The sequence below is a fragment of the Stegodyphus dumicola genome, chromosome 12 (assembly GCF_044657685.1).
Source record: "Stegodyphus dumicola isolate Sdum_Otavi_A_Nest chromosome 12, ASM4465768v1".
NCBI classification, from domain to species: Eukaryota; Metazoa; Arthropoda; class Arachnida; order Araneae; family Eresidae; genus Stegodyphus; species Stegodyphus dumicola.
In genome coordinates, this window is record NC_140779.1 from 38,285,374 (window position 1) to 38,304,888 (window position 19,515).

The following is a 19,515-nucleotide window of genomic DNA, read 5'->3' on the forward strand; positions in this document are numbered from 1 at the left end:
GTTAGCCTTAAATTCTATTGTTAGTCCAGCACTACTGTTTATCCTTGAAATTATTGTGTAACTATGCTTAAGTTCCACCGCAAGTCATCCGTGTTAGTGCAAGCACAAAGTGCGTGCATTTGTGTTAAGAGTTTTGACGAATAATAAAGGGTTATTTTACATTTCTGCTTTGTTGGTATTTTTTTACGCCTGTGCGAAAAGTCGTCAAGTTCATTAGTGAAATCTAGTGGTATTTATGATAGCAAAGAGAGTTAAATCTTACACACTTCTATTCAGAAGTCATATACAATATGAAACTTTCAAAATCTTTAAATAAGTACAAGTCTGAGACCATGAATTTAAATATATCCATCTTTTAAACTTTTTATCGGAAAAAAGGATAGAAATTTTGCCATACTTTACCACCCGCTTTAAAAACAATTCTGTTGTTTTAAAAACAATATAATAAAATATCAGCAGAATTCTCATAAACCTAAAAACTGTTTTTATACCTTCTAAGTACTTCTATTCTAGAAAGATTAAAGGGAAAACAAAAATAAAATAATCTACTAAATGATTTATTAAACAGAGTTTTCTTTTTTGAACAAATTGATATTTTTTTAATTTGGGCATATGATTTATGCGTGTTCATACCGCAGTAAATTTCTGGGAGACTACTTAGCTGAATATAAGTAACACTTGCAGAGTTTCGAGAATTTCTATATCCATTTTTTTTTAAAGGACAGCAGTAAATCTTCAGTAAAAGGAGTTACAATAAATTGTTTTCTAATAATTTGTGTTTTACTGAACCAGTTTCCGTTAAAACTGATTATGCCTTAAACATGTATGATTACCTGTGAACAAACCAGCTGTGTTTCCGTGCAAAGCTTTCAAGGGGAATATTTTAGTTTGCTGTAAACTTAAATCCATTTAATGGCACAGTAAAAGTCAGACACTCAAAATCAGTAATTTGAATGTTTTTCATATGCGTAACTATTAATTTGAAATGTTTTCATATCCGTCTTTCGATAGATTTTCAAAATTGTTTTTTCCTCTTTTCCGAGATGTCAGGAGCAGCGGCAGGAAAGAGGTAAAAAAAATCGAACCAAGGAAACATCTCTTCAAGAAATCGTTTAATTAATGGCGTAAGCAGAGTTCTTGGGCCCCTAAGCATAAACGTATTTCGAGCGCCCCCTCTCCATTATTTGCAGGACTATGCGTAAAGGAAGGGGGGGAGTCAATAGCTTTTCACTAATGATGACGTGTCTGAATCAAGCACTTTGTAGGATAACAAGATAGAAAACGCAGAATGGAATTGTTTTGCAACAATATTACAAAGAATCCCTCTTCTCTCTTTTTCTGTTTATCTGTTTTTAGTCAAGTGTGAAAATTGGGGCCTCATTCCTGACATCAACTGGTTTTTAAACCAGCTTTGTTAACTTGAGGGATCAGATTGGAACACAGAGAATAGAATTTTTTTTCGCAAGAATATTACGAACAGTCCGTTTCTTTTCCCGTTTATCGATTTTTAGTCAACAAAGTGTGAAAATTGGAGCTCATTCCTGGCATCAGTTGGTTTTTAAACCAACTTTACTGCTTTGAGGGATCAGATTTTTATGAGATTTTCCTTTCATAACGGATATATCGGGGACAAATATATAAATCTATAGGTAAAAGAAGCATGTCATGTAAAATACAAAAGAAGGAGCGAAGTATAGGGTTAGATATTAACAGATTTCATATCAAATTCGCACCAACCTAAGGTTTGATTATCATAATTATTTAGTATATTTAAGAAATGACTAACTTACTGATTAAGTTACAGGCTAGCAGACAGACAGCATAATTAATCTTACACCATATTTTAATTTGCTCACAAATGTGAATTATTCAAAAGTTTTCAAAAAATAATAAAATTAAATTAAACAAATATAAACTTTCTTGAGCGTAAAAATTGTATTGTATAATTTAAAACAAACATTTATATCGGAAATCTCACAAACAAAATTGTTCGACTATATAGAATGTTTTACAAAAATATACATTGCTGAAGTTTTTCCATTTTCCATTCTTCGTCCATTTAATTCCTCTCTGTCCCTGATTTTCTTCTTTCCATCGCTACTTCCTCAGCTCTACTTTTTATTTTTTTATTTTTTTTAATTACGATAATACTGTTAACAGGAACGAGAACAGAAAAATTTCGGTACTTCGATATTTGTTCTTGTATGAAACCATTTGTTCTAAAACGAATGTTCAAGTACTTCTCTTGTTGATGTTGAGATCTTGGAAGCAGGCTGAATATATATTTTTGAGTTTTCTCATGATATATGGAAAGAGGAAAAATTTATTTTAGTTTGTTAATTGTGTAACAAAGAATGTTTGAAAAAGGTTTCTGAAGAGTAATTTCCCCAAATATTGATTCTAAACGTATGCATCCAGTTATAAAAATGTCTAAACAAATAGGCAATTTTGTTGAAACAGCTTCTACCTAGTGATTCAGAGAATTGTATAAGTAGTAAAATATAATATTTTATATAGCCTCCGTCAAGCAAAATAGCCAATTAACAAAATAGTCAATATACACTGCTGGCCACCCAAATTGCAACACCAAGAACAATAGATATCACAACAAAATTTATTTAGTAGATAACATGTTGACCAAGTATCAAATGATTAAATTTATAGACTTCTGTGAAGTGTGGTTCCTTCCAGAATCAATAGCCAGAGTAGCCGCCATTGATGAAGTTCATTGCTGCTACACGCGTCGGCGTTGATTCAAAGAGAATTTGGATGTGTTTTTGGGCTACAGCAGACCAAGCAGCTTCCACACGTGTCCAAAGTTGATCTGATGTGGTAATTTGGGATGTAATCTAGGTCAATCGTTCAGCAACCATGGACCACATGTTTTCTATCGGTGAAAGATCCGGAAAGCGAGCCGGCCAGGGAAGCAATTCAATCTGGCGATTGACGAAGAACCCTTGGACAATGCGTGCCACGTGTGGTCGCGCATTATCCTGTTGAAATATGGCTGTGGTCTAGCCCTGAAGGTAAGGAAAGACAACGGACACCAATGCCTCGGAGATGTAGCTCTGGCTGTTTAAAGTATTGGCAATGCGTACTAGAGGAGTGCGAGAGTGATATCCAATACCGCCTCATACCATAATACCCAGTGCAGGACCAGTGTGGTGGTGCATAACGCAGATGCTCAGCATCATCTCTCCACAGTGTCTCCAGACTCGAATCCGACTATCGTGGTGTTGCAGACAGAAGCGTGACTCGTCAGTAAAGACAATTTCATTCCATTCTGCTGTCCACATCCTTCTTTCATCTCACCATTGGCGGCGGAGACATCTGTGGTTCTGCGTCAAGGGTAGACGAAGCAATGGACGTCTTGCGGACAGACCACTCTGCAGTAAACGGCGTCGAATGGTACACGCAGACACTGGATGATGTGTTGCAGACTGAATGTGCTGTGCTATGGTTCGTGATGTGACTGAGAGATCCGTCACTGCCAAGCGCACAATGTTCCTGTCATCACGTGAAGTGGTGCACTGAGGTGGATGCAATCGAACACGTCGGTCCGTCATACCCTCCTGCATCCAACGGTCACATATCTGCATTACATTTGTTTGGTTTCGTCCAACACGACTACCGATTTCCGTGAAAGATAATCCACACCCTCGGTAGGCCACTATCCTTCCTCTTTCGAACTCGGATACTTCATCAAACGATGATCGCTGTTTATTATGAGGCATAATTGATCGTTTTTTTTAAACCACAAGAAAAACACAATTGCCGAACTTGAAATCGTCGAAAACTCCAAGCCTTAAATAGCGCTTTGAAGTGACGCCACAGGCGCGCGTGATGTGCGTCTGCGCTGAAATTTTAATCATTTGCATATCTCACCTCCGCTAATGCATGTTGTAAAGATCATGTATGTAAATGTCTTGGTAGGCTAGCATCCGATGCGGGCCAACTAAAAGCCCAGCGGGGTACAGTAGTGCGGCGGAGCAACACCTGTAAAAGTCGCTGACGAAGTTCTGGTGCTCCGTCCACTTTTCCCTGTCCCTGTAAAGATCATGTTATTTGCATGCTTCCTTCAGGGTGTTGCATTTACGGTGGCCAGCAGTGTATTTTAATTGATTAAATAAGTTTCGCACCTTTGCTGTCAATTTTGCAAAATTAGAACACCTCTGTCGATACTGACTTAATAGGATACCGTATTCATTCAGAACACAGAGACTAAAGAATTCATTGGTTCAATTTGGTTTAAAAAAAATTGGCTGACAAATAAAAAAACAAAGTGAAATCAGTTATCTTCCAAGACTGGGACAGTCTCTGATGGGTGGTATTTCATGAAAAAACACATGAACATGTTTTCTCAGAATTCCAGCCGAAATTATGTTCCTGTTTCCGTAATGGGAAATCAAATGCAATTCTACGCTTGTAGGCTGTCAAAACTGAACTGCTTCCAATTATTTCTGTTAATTCAAATTATAATAGCCCCTTGCTGTTCCTCTTTCCTGAAATACATTTAGGCTTTCAGACATAGACTGCACATTTCCCTGATTTCCTTGCTCAGGAAAATTCCCACGTTGGAATTATCTCATGAGATAATAACAATGTAATATCTGTCGATGTTTCTATAAAAAAGTACAAAACTTCCAGAGGGGGTATGAATGTAGTCATTTTTCGCGCTTTTAAATTACATACAACAGTAATTATGATGAGGGATACGAAAAAGAAATTAATGGCTATTTCGTGGGGTGAAGTTTGTCAGATATTGAGAAGCCCCGTTTTAAAGTGTTTCATATTTCTGAAATGAATGGCTACAGTAATGGACTCTTCATCATAGGATGTATAAATGGAGTTCGTATGACCATCGATAGAGGAGTCAATGTTACCACGATACGAAAAGATCTGGATCGGAGACTAAAAGATAAAGTCATCTGGACGCCACCTTATAAGGTATTTAGCCCGCCTTCTTGACATGCCTTCTAGGTGTGGTGGTCTGCACGCTGGGCGCGTATTCCAGAGGTCCGCCGTTCGATTCCCGGCGAAGGCGTTGCTAATTTTTCATCTTGCCTGTTTCCAAAAATACCTAATGTCTCTACAGTGGTGCCCGAACTAAAAAGGTGTTGGATGATGATTCTCCTCAACCAGGATTTGGCGATTGGGTCCCCTAAAAAACCCCAGTCGTGCTTTAAAAGGGGGAGTATATAAGATATTTCTCCCAGATTTTTGACATGCCTTCGTGGTGTGGTGGTCTGCACGCTGGGCGTGTATTCTAGAGGTCCGCGGTTCGATTCCCGGCAAAGGCATTGCTCATTTTTCTTCTTGCCTGCTTCCAAAAATACCTAATGTCTCTACAACCTTATCTTACCCTAGACTGTTATTGATAAAATCAAGTTTGATCCATGAAATACTTGATTTTACCAATTTGTTATTGGTAAAACCAAGGGGTTTTGTTATGATTAGTGGAAACAAAATGGAACATTTCGGGGAAAAGGAAAAATCATTTGTTGAGCCTCGAAGTTTTTAAAAATATGAGAATGACATGTGACTTGGATTGCAATCAAATAATTAGTGGACACCGGCGCTTCCCAATGTACCTGAAGAGATTTAATTTGAAAAATAATGGCCTTTGTAATTTTTGTGGTGCTGACGGCAATGCACGACATTTCGTCGAAGACTGCGTATTATTGCTACAAATCAAGGAAAACATGATGATATAAAGGAATTCTTTTGCCGCAGGAAAGAGTTTAGATTTGTGAAGGATTTGATGAACTTTATAAATGACAATATATTGAAAATTCTGATCTGTGTTTTAAACTGTATTTTTGTTTTAATTTGTGTTGGATGTGCTGTGTTAACCATGAGGCCGATTATTACCGTCCAGGAGGGTTGCAGCACACTCGTATATTACATTACATTACCCTCTAGACTGTGTTTAGGGATAAAATCGACAATGATGAAACGTTGAACAATAAAACCACGTTTGAAAAAGGCCGCCTTTTATTATACGGCATAGTGGAAGCTAAAAAGCCTTGCATACTCGGATTAGACCTTCTGAGGACACACAATTTTTCCTTTTACTTTAATAAACTGCATTCTGCCTCTGAGGACATAAGTGTATTCGGAATTAAAGAAAAAGGAGTCGAATTTGTCCACCAAATAATCGCTCAAGACGATATCATAGTTGCAGCAAGAATAGAATTGTTTACACCTGGATTCATAACTGAAAACAGAAATTTCCAGTAACACATAATAGAATATCATAAGAACAGTAACAACTCGAAAGAAGTGCTAGCAGCCTCGGTACTCATCATCCTATCAAGGACCGTCATCCCGGTGAGAGTTGTCAACGCAAGTCATTAGGAAAAGCGAAGTGGTTCCGGAATGTACTACAGCGACCTGCGTTAAACGAACCAGTAGTTTGTCAATCCCTGTCTTCGGAGAACCTAAATTGGCATTATTGAAGAATGCACAACTAAGCGATAAAGTCATTAGGAAAAGCGAAGTGGTTCCGGAATGTACTACAGCGACCTGCGTTAAACGAACCAGTAGTTTGTCAATCCCTGTCTTCGGAGAACCTAAATTGGCATTATTGAAGAATGCACAACTAAGCGATAAAGTCATTAGGAAAAGCGAAGTGGTTCCGGAATGTACTACAGCGACCTGCGTTAAACGAACCAGTAGTTTGTCAATCCCTGTCTTCGGAGAACCTAAATCGGCATTATTGAAGAATGCACAACTAAGCGATAAAGTCATTAGGAAAAGCGAAGTGGTTCCGGAATGTACTACAGCGACCTGCGTTAAACGAACCAGTAGTTTGTCAATCCCTGTCTTCGGAGAACCTAAATTGGCATTATTGAAGAATGCACAACTAAGCGATAAAGTCATTAGAAAAAGCGAAGTGGTTCCGGAATGTACTACAGCGACCTGCGTTAAACGAACCAGTAGTTTGTCAATCCCTGTCTTCGGAGAACCTAAATCGGCATTATTGAAGAATGCACAACTAAGCGATAAAGAGAAGAGTGCTGCAGAACATATCAATTAGGAATTTCAAGATATTTTCTTCCGCTCATCCTCTAACGTAGGCCGAACAAGTTTGGTACAACATAAAATTGGTACGAGAATCATTCACCAATGAAGCAATATCCTAGACGTCTAATTTTGCTAAACTGGGAAGAGGTAGGCAGACTTCTAAAAGACATGGAAGAAAGTGACGTTATCGAGCGTGACGTTATCAAGTCCTTGGGCCCCTGCCATCTTCCTGGTCAGAAAGAAAGATTATTGGGCTAGATTTTGAGCTGACTATCACCGGTTAAACGACGTCACGATTGATTTTTGTAAGAAAAAAGGATTTATGTGCGCAAAACCTTAGTAAATCAAGAAGTACCTCTACGCTCAATGCGCCAGATGGTATTCCGAAACATATTGCAATCAGCAGAGTGTTACTTGTTATATAAATCTGTTTTGTTTTACTCTAGTAATACTAAGTGTAAAACGAAACATATTTATATGTATGGTTTTAAGTATTGCATAAATAAAAACTATTTTAATTGAAATAGAAATGAGTTGTTAGTTTAGCCAAATGAAAAATATAATGTCATTGTTCAATTTAGCTTAAAAATAATTGTTTTACATTTTGCTTCACAGAGATAAAAATGTGTTGCTTTTTAGCTATTTAATCTTGCTTTTAAATCAAATGTAATACATGAAATGAACAGTTATATTTTCATTGCAACAAATACGCATTTGGCAAATAGATAAATAATTAACAATTCAATTAATACGCATTTGGCAAACAGATAAATAATTAACAATTCAATTATGTCGACTTTTCGAATATGAATATATGTTGTGTTCCCAGTTAATTTGTAAATTTGAATGCATACAATTGCATTCAGTTTATTGTTTTTGAAGGTGGTTTGAACGACATTCCAAAATAAAAATTGCGGGAAAAGAATGGACAAAAACGATCGAAATATTTATTACAGTGACAAGAAAATTTCCTTCTTCAGAGATGAAAAAATACTAAAATAAATATGAAGGTCATGTTTATTTGGTATTATATTATAACGTGATTATCAATATCTACCGAACTTCTCATCCAAAATAATATATAGTAAATTGAAAATATGCAACAGAGATTAATGTGAAAAGATTTGTCTCAACCTCAAAGCCCATAAGTTTAGGAAAAAAGTATGCGGTACTCCTTTCTCTAAACGCACTAAAAGATAAGAAAGAATTTTAAGTGCGAGCACGTAAATGCATCTCTTAACAGTGTTATGTTAAAATCACCGTGAGATAACTTCTATAACAAGAGTATAGATCTATTTCCTGAGTTTTTTTCCTTCTTTTTTTTTGAAGCTTTTATAAATCCAGCTAATAAGCGTGTTTGTTTCTAAAACGAAATTTGAAGCTAAGAACGTAGGCGTATGACGTCGTTGATGTATGTGCGCAACTACAAGGATGTAATTAATAAATGGTGGCCTTCCTCTTAAAGTAATTTGCGTAGTTTACTTTTAGAGGGGAATTTGAAACATCTACCAGTTAAAAGAGTGACAAACGAAGAAATCGAGACTGTGTGTTGTTACTGTTCCAATGTAAGTAACCAGAAATAGCTACACTTTATTTCACATGAGCTCAATATTATGTTTTGATCAATTTTTGACTTGCATGCTTAAAAATTACAATCGCTGTTGACATTTTTATTTTTCCTTGAATTTCATTATTTTGTAATTTGCTTCTATTCTTAATTTATATATATATATATATATATATATATACAATCGTGTAAGAAAAAAACCGAAAATATCAATTACGTGTGTTTATGATAGTTGTCGAATATTGATATATGCGTTATCAATTTTCGCTGCAAATGAGAAAACTTATTTTCTGTTAGACATAGAGATCTATAGTTTTATATAAGTTCTATAACACATATACAGTAATACAATTAACTATAGTTTGAACTAAAATTACAACTTTTACCATTAATTGAAAAAGTAAACAGAGACTTCACTATGAAACGTATTGCTTAATACTGTATTGCTTTATCCAAAAAAAAAAAAAAAAAAAAAATTTTTTGTTTTACTATACCATGAAAACCCGATTATCCGGCATTCAAACCAAACTGCTCAAGTAACCAGAATATTTTGTAATTTTAGATACAGTTTTCTGAACTAGAATTACAACTTTTGTTAACTGAAAAAGTAGACAGAATCCGCCCCCCCCCTCCGAAGAAGTAAGAAAATGAAAGACTGGTAAAGCAATGGTAAAAGCAAGTCGACATTGACGCCAAACAGTGTGATTTAGCGCCAGTAAGTGTGACGTCACTACAGAATCGTATAAGATCGTCGCCTTAGATCCGTTTAGTTTTGTGTCAACCGGCTTAATTTTTATAAAGAAGGCTATAGCTTAATTGCTGTTTATCTGTTTCTACCTCGCAGTCTGAAAAAAATTATTAAATCTTAGAACCTGCCTTCTACGAAACAGCATGCACGGAAGTATTTTTAAAGTTATAGGATCCTGGCATAAAAAAGTGTGTGTTAATAGGCACGCTATGCGATTCAAAGTGAAAAAATATTAGCGTTTAAAGTTTTTTATGCTGTATCTCTATTTTACATCTGTTTATTATTTAAGTAATAAAGAACACGGCTGCCAGAATGACTGGCTCAAGTTTGGTGCCACCTCCCCCAACTTTCATCATCACGGGAACTAATTAATCGAATAACATGTTTTACCATCACATATTTGACGCCTAGGAAATACGTCGGCTTTTATTAATAACAACAAATAAAGAACTGTTTTAACACCGGAAAGTTATTTTTTCTACCGTGAATTGTATTTTTCATACGCTGTCCCAGTTTTTACTTATCCGACTCGAGTTTTATGAATAGTCGAACTTTTACGGTAACATAAATTTTTCCAAAAGGTGTCTTAAAAGTAAAGCCAAAAGTTATTAAATTCTTATTTCATTTATAAAATCCGCGATTAACATAGAAGAGAATTTAAATGAATCAACCCTTTCTTTCAAGCAAGAATATAAAATTCATTCAAGTTATGTGTTATTTGTAATGCCTATACATCTCGCGCGCGATGCACACTACCTGCATAGCATTTGCGCCTGGTTAGTGCATCACACCCATTACATTCTGCTCTGTCTGAGCTTGTTTGCTGTGGTGTTCGGCTCTAGTGTAGAAATGGGGGAAGGGGGCTTCGATTAGTGACAAATCTTTTTCAGTTTTGGCGATGAAACCCCATTTCTGGTTACCATGATAGTTTAAATTCGTTTTAGCTGCCTGACTTTTTTTAAGTGAAAATAGATCGATGTGTACATGGACAAAGTTAAGGCAGTGCACAATGCCTAGTTCGTGCAATTCCGTATGTTTTTTTAAGTGAAAATAGATCGATGTGTACATGGACACCGTGTTTATGCAAATCTTTGACTTCTTATTTTGGTTTTGTGTGGCGGCCATCTTGAAATTGAACCTTCCTGGCACCGATCTTGGCGTGAAAAAAGAATCGCCAAAAAAACAAGGGACATCCAGTTGTAAACTTTTAGTTGGTGTTCTACCAACAGCGCTTGTTCGGCTCCTGTTTTTTAGTAAGCCGATGAAAACACACGCTTTTGTTTACAACAACTTTCCTATTAATCGGTTTCTAAAGGATCAGATCTTAGAACGAATAGCAAATGGCTGCCTACTCAAAATAGCATATATAAATGATAAATCACATTAAAATATCCAAACAGGTTGTTCAGCATTTACTTTCTTAATTTTAAAGAAATTAATAGTTTCAAAGTAACCTAAATCAAAATAAATACAGGGTGGTCATAAAAAAAAAACTTCCCCGATATCTGAACCCCTAGCGGTCTATCCGTTCAACCAATCCAAATGAAACTTCGTGTGGTATTATTTGAAGGTATGCGCTCGAGATAGTGATGATTTCAAACAATAGAGCTCTACAAATCTAAAGTACGCACATCAAGTCCACGAGATTTGGAAGATGCCATAAAACTAAGGTGAGCAGACGTCCCGATTTTTAACAGTTTGTCCTGCGTCCCGCGGCGTTTTAAGAATGTCCCGATTTTAGGGAAGAATTCCCGACAAGCTAGGAAACGGCGGGAGAACGGATAGGAATGTAACGGCTATTTCGCCAGGATATGAGTTATATTATTTTTATTAATTTTATAATGTCAAACTTTAATAATAGCAATTTATTGTTGACAACTGATTATCGAGAACTGCTTAACAAAGTTCCTATTCTTGATCAGTTATTAGAATTCACCACCATTGCTTGGATTTAAAGAACAATGGCATTTCATTGGCATTGGCAACGACGAAAACATTTTGTAACTTTTTCTCATACAGTACACATCGTACTGCGTGCTAGTGCTAGTTAAACAAGTGATGCCAACAAATCAGCTATTCAGATAATTAGGTAACTTATTTATTTAGTTCATAAATACATAAATTTTCATGAATTTAGCAGACAGTACTCGTATTATTTATGTTTTACAGTGGCGGCCAAAAGTCTAGTGCCGGCCTTGGAAGTGACACTTATGTTACGGCTAGAAAGAAATATAGGATTAAAATTTAAATAATTTTTAAAATACAGTTACTTTATAACAATGAAATTAATTTAATTTATAATAATGAAATATGTTCATGTAAGTATGTACCTACTAACTGTGTTTTTAAGCTATATGTATATAAAAATTCATATCAATTAAAAAAAAAATTTTTTTGAGATTTTTAACGTAATCAGTAAGAAAAGAGGATGCAAATTCAACGATGATCTAAGAAGTGAATTTTCTTTCATTAAAAAAAAGCTGTGGAAAGAATTCTGAAAGTATACGATCCTTTGAAATCCTACTTTCTATCACATGATAAATATCCTAGAATTTTAGAAGAGTTTTCTGAAAAAGAATCTTCTAAAATTTTGCTAGAATTTTTACACAATCAAGCAACTCTTTTTCAAAATGCTATAAAACATATTGAAGGTGAAAAAATTTCGGTAATCGAAGTAACAATTAGAGTTAATAATTTAAAATTTAAATGTCATGAAGGGTTAGAAAATAATTTTCTTCCGTTAACTCTCCATAATAGTATAAGCCAGCTAGAAGAACTATGTGCAATAAATCGTGCATATATGATGAATCACGTTAATAAGTTCTATAGTAACTGCCTAGATTATTCAGAAGAGTGAATGGTACATTACAATGATATTGAATATATTCATTGGCTTACATTAAAATAAGAACTTAATTAGAATGTGCAAAAATCATTCTATCCTATTACTCAAAATTTCTCGTATAGTAATATTTCTTGAAATGATTTTTTACTTCCTTGTACGAAGTAAAAAGGAAGTATTGTAATCGCGAAAAGCTTCAGGCAGCATATATCAACGAAAATATCCACTTTGACCGCTTTCGTATGCAATTTAACGATGTTTTTGCGCGATATCTGTACGTAAGGACAGAATAAAAGACTCTTTTCATAAAAAAAAAAAAAAAAAAACTGATTTAAAATTAATTCTGAAGAGAATTTTTCGTGGCGTCTGTACGAACGTATGTACGTACGTGCGTGCGTACGTACGTATCTCGCATAACTCAAAAACGAGTAGCCTCAGAACGTTGAAATTTTGTATATAGGACTACTATAACATGTAGATGTGCACCTCGTATTTTGGTTTCAATCGGCCGCGCCAAACGTATATAAATATATTTATAAATATATCCACTCTGTTACCCGACTCAGTAATCTCAGTTTCTTTACTCTTATATGTTTGTAAATTATACATTTTTTTGCTTTAAAAAATGATTGAATTATGTTGTTTTTATCTTCCGGTTAAGGTTTTTATGCCTTTCGTAATTCTGGAAGCAAAATTTGTACAATTATCAACAATTTAAAGGCTGTTTAAGTGTGGTTAAGTTTTAAATAACATGGCGGACATATACATTTACATTTGGAAAAAGCAGAATTGTAGATTTGTTGCCAATCTAGAGAGACTAAGCTTCGCAACACAAAAATAACTCATTCATTTATTATTGCAAATTAAATCATGCTTTATCCTTTCTGGAATTTTTTTTCGAGGAAATAAGTGTTTAAGATTTATTTCGTAATTTTTAATACAGTGTTTTGAGTTTTTATGTATTTTTGCAAGTGAAAACTGAATTAATTGAATGAGAAATACTCAATCGTCTGTGAAAAACTGTTTCTTTTTTGTTTTGTTTGCTTAATTTCTTTTATACATAGTTCTAGCTTTATTATAGTATTTGAATAGAACATGTGGCAACGATAAGATAATTCTTTAAATGATATAAATTTTGTGCATTTTGAGTTATAATGTGAACGAAACATAATACTGTTAAGTAAACCTAGCGCCAGAGTGTCGCTATGGTAAACAAAGTGAATTTTAAAGAATGCTTTTATTCTATTGTGGTTCATGCGCTGTCGGCGAAGTAGTTTTAATTCAATCTAATAAGTTTAAATGAAATGCAAGAAAAAATGCGTATAATTTAATATTCCGTACAAGGAAGTCATGTGGTGTACACATTAGATTTTTTTAATTATATATCATTATTAAAAATATATTGATAAGGAAAAGTTTAAATCATGGACATCAGCGAAAATCGCAATAGAGGAAAAATGGCTAGGAATATTTCATCATTTTGAAACAAACCATGTTCCATATAATAATCCAGTAAAAACTGTGGAATACGAGTTGTTCTTACCAGGAGCCATGCTGCGATTGAGCGCTTTTTTTTTTTTTTTTTTTTCCTACTATAAATAAAGTCCGGACATCAGAAAAATCCCAATTAAGTGTTGAGACTTTGAAAGCCATTGCATGTGTAAAATATAATTTAAAAAATTCTTGTGAAAAATTTCATGACCTTTCAAGCAACAACAGCAATCTACTAAAACAAGTTAACTCAAATGAGAAATGTGTCAAGGCAAAAATAATATTGTAAAATCATTAGGTTAATTGGAAGCAGGAGAAAGGAAAAATGAGCAACCGCCTTCGCCGGGAATCGAACCTCGGACCTCTGGAATACGCGCCCAGCGTGCAGACCACCACACCAGGAAGGCATGCGAAGAAGACGAGAGAAATACCTTATATTACTATACATAATTTCTTTAATACTATTTTTCTTTCTATGAAAATTTGGGTTGCTCCATATAGAGCAAATGTTTTATTATCCCCCCCCCGGTTAATGGTGTCCCGCTTTACCAATATTAAAATCTAGTCACCTTACATAAAACGTGAATTTATACAGATTCCTCCAGGGAGGTTGCGTTCGCCATTGTTGTTAACAATCTACCGCATGTAGTGCGTTATCGTTTGCGAAGATAGGCACGAAGAAAACTTATAAATTCCAATAAAAGCTTTTTTTCTTCTCGTCTCTTGTGTTGTCATTTGTCCTTTAAAATACTATTTGTTGCACATGTTTTGCGCCAGCATACGTGTATCGTCTGAACTCCATTTATGGTTTTTCAACGCGCTTATCAATTTGCGCAGTAAAAAAGGTTGGTGCTGCCTTTCGGAAATTTCGAAATATTTTAGCTGCAACCGTTACTGTGAAAGCTCTGTTGTTTTGAATCATCAAATTCTGGGGCGCTTTTTATTTTTGACGCTATATTTTGCGTCAAAAATAACATGCTTACAAGTCTTTCAGATTACGTTAACCAAAACATGATTTTTCTATAATACTCCAAAATTACGTATTATCATTCTTTCACCCAATTCGTTAGCAAAGCTGTGTTGATATTTTAAAGAATTAAAACCATTTCTCCCTTATATCTTTATGATGTAGAAATCAGAAGACCCAACTCACGTTTGATTCCGGCGATGAAACGGTTGATTTTAAAAGATTTCTCCTTGCAAGAAACTTAACAACTGCGACAAATATATCGCGGACGAAAATGTCGCGGAGAAAACAACGCAATGCGAAAACGCCGTCCTACGAAACATCGTGAGTGATAAGAAGCCAAAGAGAAAATATCCCAGTACAAAACAATGTCTTCAGAAGTAAAAAGCAGTTCAAAAACATCGTCGTCAAAAATATCGTGGTAAAAAATAAAGCACCTACAAATTACCACATGACCATAGCATCGAAGACATGCGTTTTCAGATTTTAAAAATTTGCATACTCGCATAATGATTTATTAACTAATTTAATTGACTAATAAATTCTTGCTGAAAACTTAAGGAAATTCAATCATTCAGAAACGAAAAATGAGTAGAAAAATAATGGTACGTATAACAAATAACATAATTTTAAACTTATATAGTTAACTAATAAAAGTGTGTAATTAATAAATCTCTTTTATAAAGTTTTATTGGTAATTTTTCATGAAAAATATGGTCTACAAAGGATTAAAAAAAAGGAAGCTGAGTAACTGTATGTGGTTACCTCTAATAAAACTGTTTGATTAATGATCAGATTATAAAATTCTGTTGCCTGCTATAAGCCGCATTAATTTTCTAATCATTTCCAGTTTCTGAATGCTTAAGTTTTTTTCTTAATTTTTCAATAAATATTTATTAGTTCATTCAAATATGTAAAAATAAAAATGTTCTTCATTCCTTCTTGAACTCACAAATCGTTATGCGAATAAGCATTTACAACTTTAAACCCTTTCCGGCACTCTACCTTTTAAAGTTGGTGTTTTGATAATAAAAAAGGTAGGCAGTCTAATTAGGCCTAGAGGAAAGTAAAATTTTGTGAAGATAGTATTTATCGTTTAATTTTGTGGATGTGCCCAAAGTGGGCACACTGATTGAATAGAGCTCCGAAAAGAGTGCTGAAACGAGCATTCTTGTCAATGAACTGACCGATCAGATGCGGAGAAACAAAGAATGACTCTCAGTTATCCTAGATTATCGGAGAGCCCGGTCTGGGCATACCTAGGATTCGCCGTTTGATTTTAGGCAAGATTTCAAGGTAAAAATTTAAAACTAATATAGAATAAGGAGATTACCATACAGCCAAAAAAATAACACAGAAATTTCTTTGCAAACAATTCCTTTTATACCCTAAAAAAATCTGGAAGAAAAATGAGGGTCTTAAAAATACTAAACATGGATAAAATATATGGACTGGTTTGTGTTGAGCTTCCATCTACTATAAATAAAGAAGGTTCAGAGTAACCTATAGTAACCTATAAATCCTTTTTCATTCAACTTTTCTGTGCGTACAGAAGGAAATTTTTAGGTGTGTCCAGACCGGACAAACTGTGCCGCAACGGGTTAAAGCCTGAAAAAAGCAGGTCTGCGATATTATCGTCCTGCGATGATTTGTAGGTGCTTTATTTTTTACCACGATATTTTTGATGACGTGACATAGTAGCACTCACTCCCGAGACACTTAGAGAGGCTTTTACATCTCTAGAGGCTGCAACCAGCAAATTGCATCTAGCAATCAACCAAAATAAAACTAAATACATGCCATGTGGTAAAGTAGCAGCCCCTATTTTGAAATTGGGAATTGCAAATTTGAAGCTGTTAGCAAATTTAAATATAAATATTTAGGATCAGAAGTTAATACTCTCAATGATATAATGCCCGAGATCTGTAGTAGAGTTACAGAGGTTAACCGGTCTCAAAAAATACTTGAAGTCTAACTTCACTAGCATAAAAACGAAGATTTTAATTTACAAAAGCTTAATCAAACCCATTCTTACATACTCTTTTGAGACCTGGGCAATGACAGAAAAAGCTAAAAGTATCATTTCTGTCTTTGAAAGAAAAATTTTGAGAAGTATTTTTGGTGGCATAAAACGTAACAGTATCTGGAGAAGAAGAACTTACTCTGAACTATAAATCCTTTAAAGAAATAGATATAGTAAAATATAGTATAAGGATTCAGAGAATTAAATGGGCAGGACACCTGTGTAGAATGGATGAAAATCGAGTAACTAAAAAGATCTTCTCGGCCAGACTATTCGGCACCCGAAAAAGAAAGAGACCTAAACTTAGGTGGCTCAATTGTTTGGAAACAGACTTAAGAATTTTAAAAATAACCAATTGGATGTCCATGGCCAGGGATAGAAGAGCTTGGAATTCGATTCTGAGGAAGGCAAGGGCCCATCCTGGGCTGTTTGGGTATTGAAGAAGAAGATTTTTGATGACGATGTTTTTTAACTACAAAATTTTTTAACTGATTTATTTTCGACGACGATGTTTTATATTGTGATGTTTTAGAGGTGCAGTTTTTTCCCTTTGCTTTTTTCACTCCCAAAGTATTTTGTACAACGATGTTTTCGCTTTGCGCTGTTTTCCCCGTAACGGTTTCGCTCGCGATGATTTTGCCGCGATGTTTTCGCCTGTAACCTTCGATTCCTGGCAACATTCATACTTCCCGCTCCCATAAGTCTAATATTTTCTACAAAATAAATATAAAACAAAACTTTTCTATAGTAATTAATGCAGTCTTCTTGTAAAATACGTAGTGAAATCCCTACTACATTGCAGAATAAATAAATAAAAATTAAAAACTAAAAATGATGATTAAAGTAATTTTGGTTGATACCAAAATAGCAGTTGAGGAAAACAGAACATGACGAGGGAAAGAATTACCTCTTATGACTATCATCTCCTGTGTGCAATTAATCTTTGAAAGAGATTAATACTTCTAAATACATAAACATCGGTATTGATTGATACAACAATATTCTCTAGCACAATAACTTCTTAAATTGATCGATGCCATCAAATATGTGTTGAGACGGTCATAAAATGTCTTATTTTGATGCCGTAAATTGATTTACTACATAAAATAAATATTTATACTTTCATTTCTTTTTGTTAACAGCAAAGCTATTTTTGTAGTAAATTATGATCGATTACCAAATCAATAAGGTTATTTTTATCATGTAGACCTGACTCCGCTTATCAACAGTTCTTATAATTTACACCATTTCTAAATTGTTTATTCTAAGTTTTTCAATTTCCTGATTCACGTATAATGAATCAATACCCAAGTGACTGAAAAGAGTTCATTTCTGTTTGTTCCTTTATTGAAATAACTCGAGTTAATTTCGATATTGTGTGTTCAGTGTGTCTAAAGTGAAGGTTCTTTTTTTTATTAATTTTAAATTTCTTAAATCTTACATGGTTTATGTCACTGAAAAAAATTTATAAAGTAAGGTCTTTTGTACGAGTTTTGCACACAGAATTTATTTTTCTTTTTTAAAATAATATTCAGTTTAATATTTCTGAAAAGTAAATCAATTTTTTTAGCCCAAAGGTCGTTAACCCAGAAGGGCTATTAATTTCGTTTTGGCAATTTTGCGTTTATTCACTTTTCAGACTGTTGCCACCAAATATTACAGCCCTGTATTATATTTAAAGAAATTACATAATGAAGAATCTGCATAAATGTATGTATGTTTTTTGCATTGTGATAAAAGCACGGTACCCAGTGCCATCAAATTTTGAATAATGTAATCTTTCACCGAATATGGGTATCTGGAAACCCTAATTTGGAATTCAGAATTTACTTTATTAACTATTCCATATTTTGTCAGACAATGAAGAAATTTTTATTAACAAACTCAGTGATTTCAAAGCGAGCAATGGCAACAACACTGTACGGGGAAAAAAATTATCTCCAGCGTGCGAGACTGTGTATGGGAAATTCTAAAGATATGCTCATTTTAAAATTATTTTGCGATACTGCTGTTGAATTGAACTTTACGGTTAAGTGCGAAGAATAGGGTATTTAATAAATAAAGGTTAATCCAAAACGTTAAAAAAATGCTTCTTAAGGCGTAATGTACAATCTGAAAGATTTCGGATTTCTTAAAAAATGTATTTATTTATTTATTTATTTTCATGTCTTCCTTTCGCAGCTACTGAATCGTAGTTTCAATTAACATATAAAACCCTGTCGTGGAGTTCCTAGACATAATTATGCCTCAGAAACTGATAGCTTTTAAAATTAGAAGATTCTTGAAGCAGCCATTATGGCATGTCTTGCCATTATGCGGAAGTTGAATATCGTAGCTTTCATGCTTATAGTGGTATCAGAGTATTGCCACTCAATAAATCATAAAATTTAAGGTCTTATCTTTCAAATTTAATTAAACTCTTACTGATTAATAAACTGGACGATTTAAATAGTTGTTATTGCGTGAAACATAGAATCTTTTTATTTCGCTCATAACCGGTTTTGAGAATTTTGCTCAATTTACTGCGATTGATAAACACGATATGTAACGTTACGTTACAGAATCATATTTTTTTTTAATTTCATGATGCTTAATAATTTGAAGTTTTAAATTTTAAATGATAAATTCTTCTTCGAAATATTTGCAATCTGAAATCCTCAGATTGCAATTTTCATGCACTTTTCCTCTTTTGAATTTCATTTTTTCTACATTATTCGATTTATCCATGTGATTCGTTTCTTAGTTTATGTAATTATATTAATATAATAAAAATAATAAATCGATATATATCATGTAGTAAATTCCTTTAATAGTCTTATGTAGTGTAAATTCATCATACAAACTGATAATC

At 34.1% G+C, this 19,515-nt stretch overlaps 2 protein-coding genes across 2 annotated transcripts in view; one reads left to right on the plus strand and one right to left on the minus strand.

Annotated features, from left to right (window-relative positions):
• The window catches only part of LOC118194741 (glycine receptor subunit alpha-2-like), a 149,399-nt gene that overhangs the window by 105,215 nt on the left and 24,669 nt on the right, over window positions 1-19,515 (minus strand). The gene's annotated exons all lie outside the window — the stretch shown is intronic.
• tmod (tropomodulin) overlaps window positions 8,456-19,515 on the plus strand; it is a 123,476-nt gene continuing 112,416 nt past the window's right edge. Inside the window, exon 1 of the mRNA XM_085827637.1 lies at window positions 8,456-8,591. The gene's annotated coding sequence lies outside the window, so the exon portion shown is untranslated. The remainder of the gene's footprint in view (window positions 8,592-19,515) is intronic.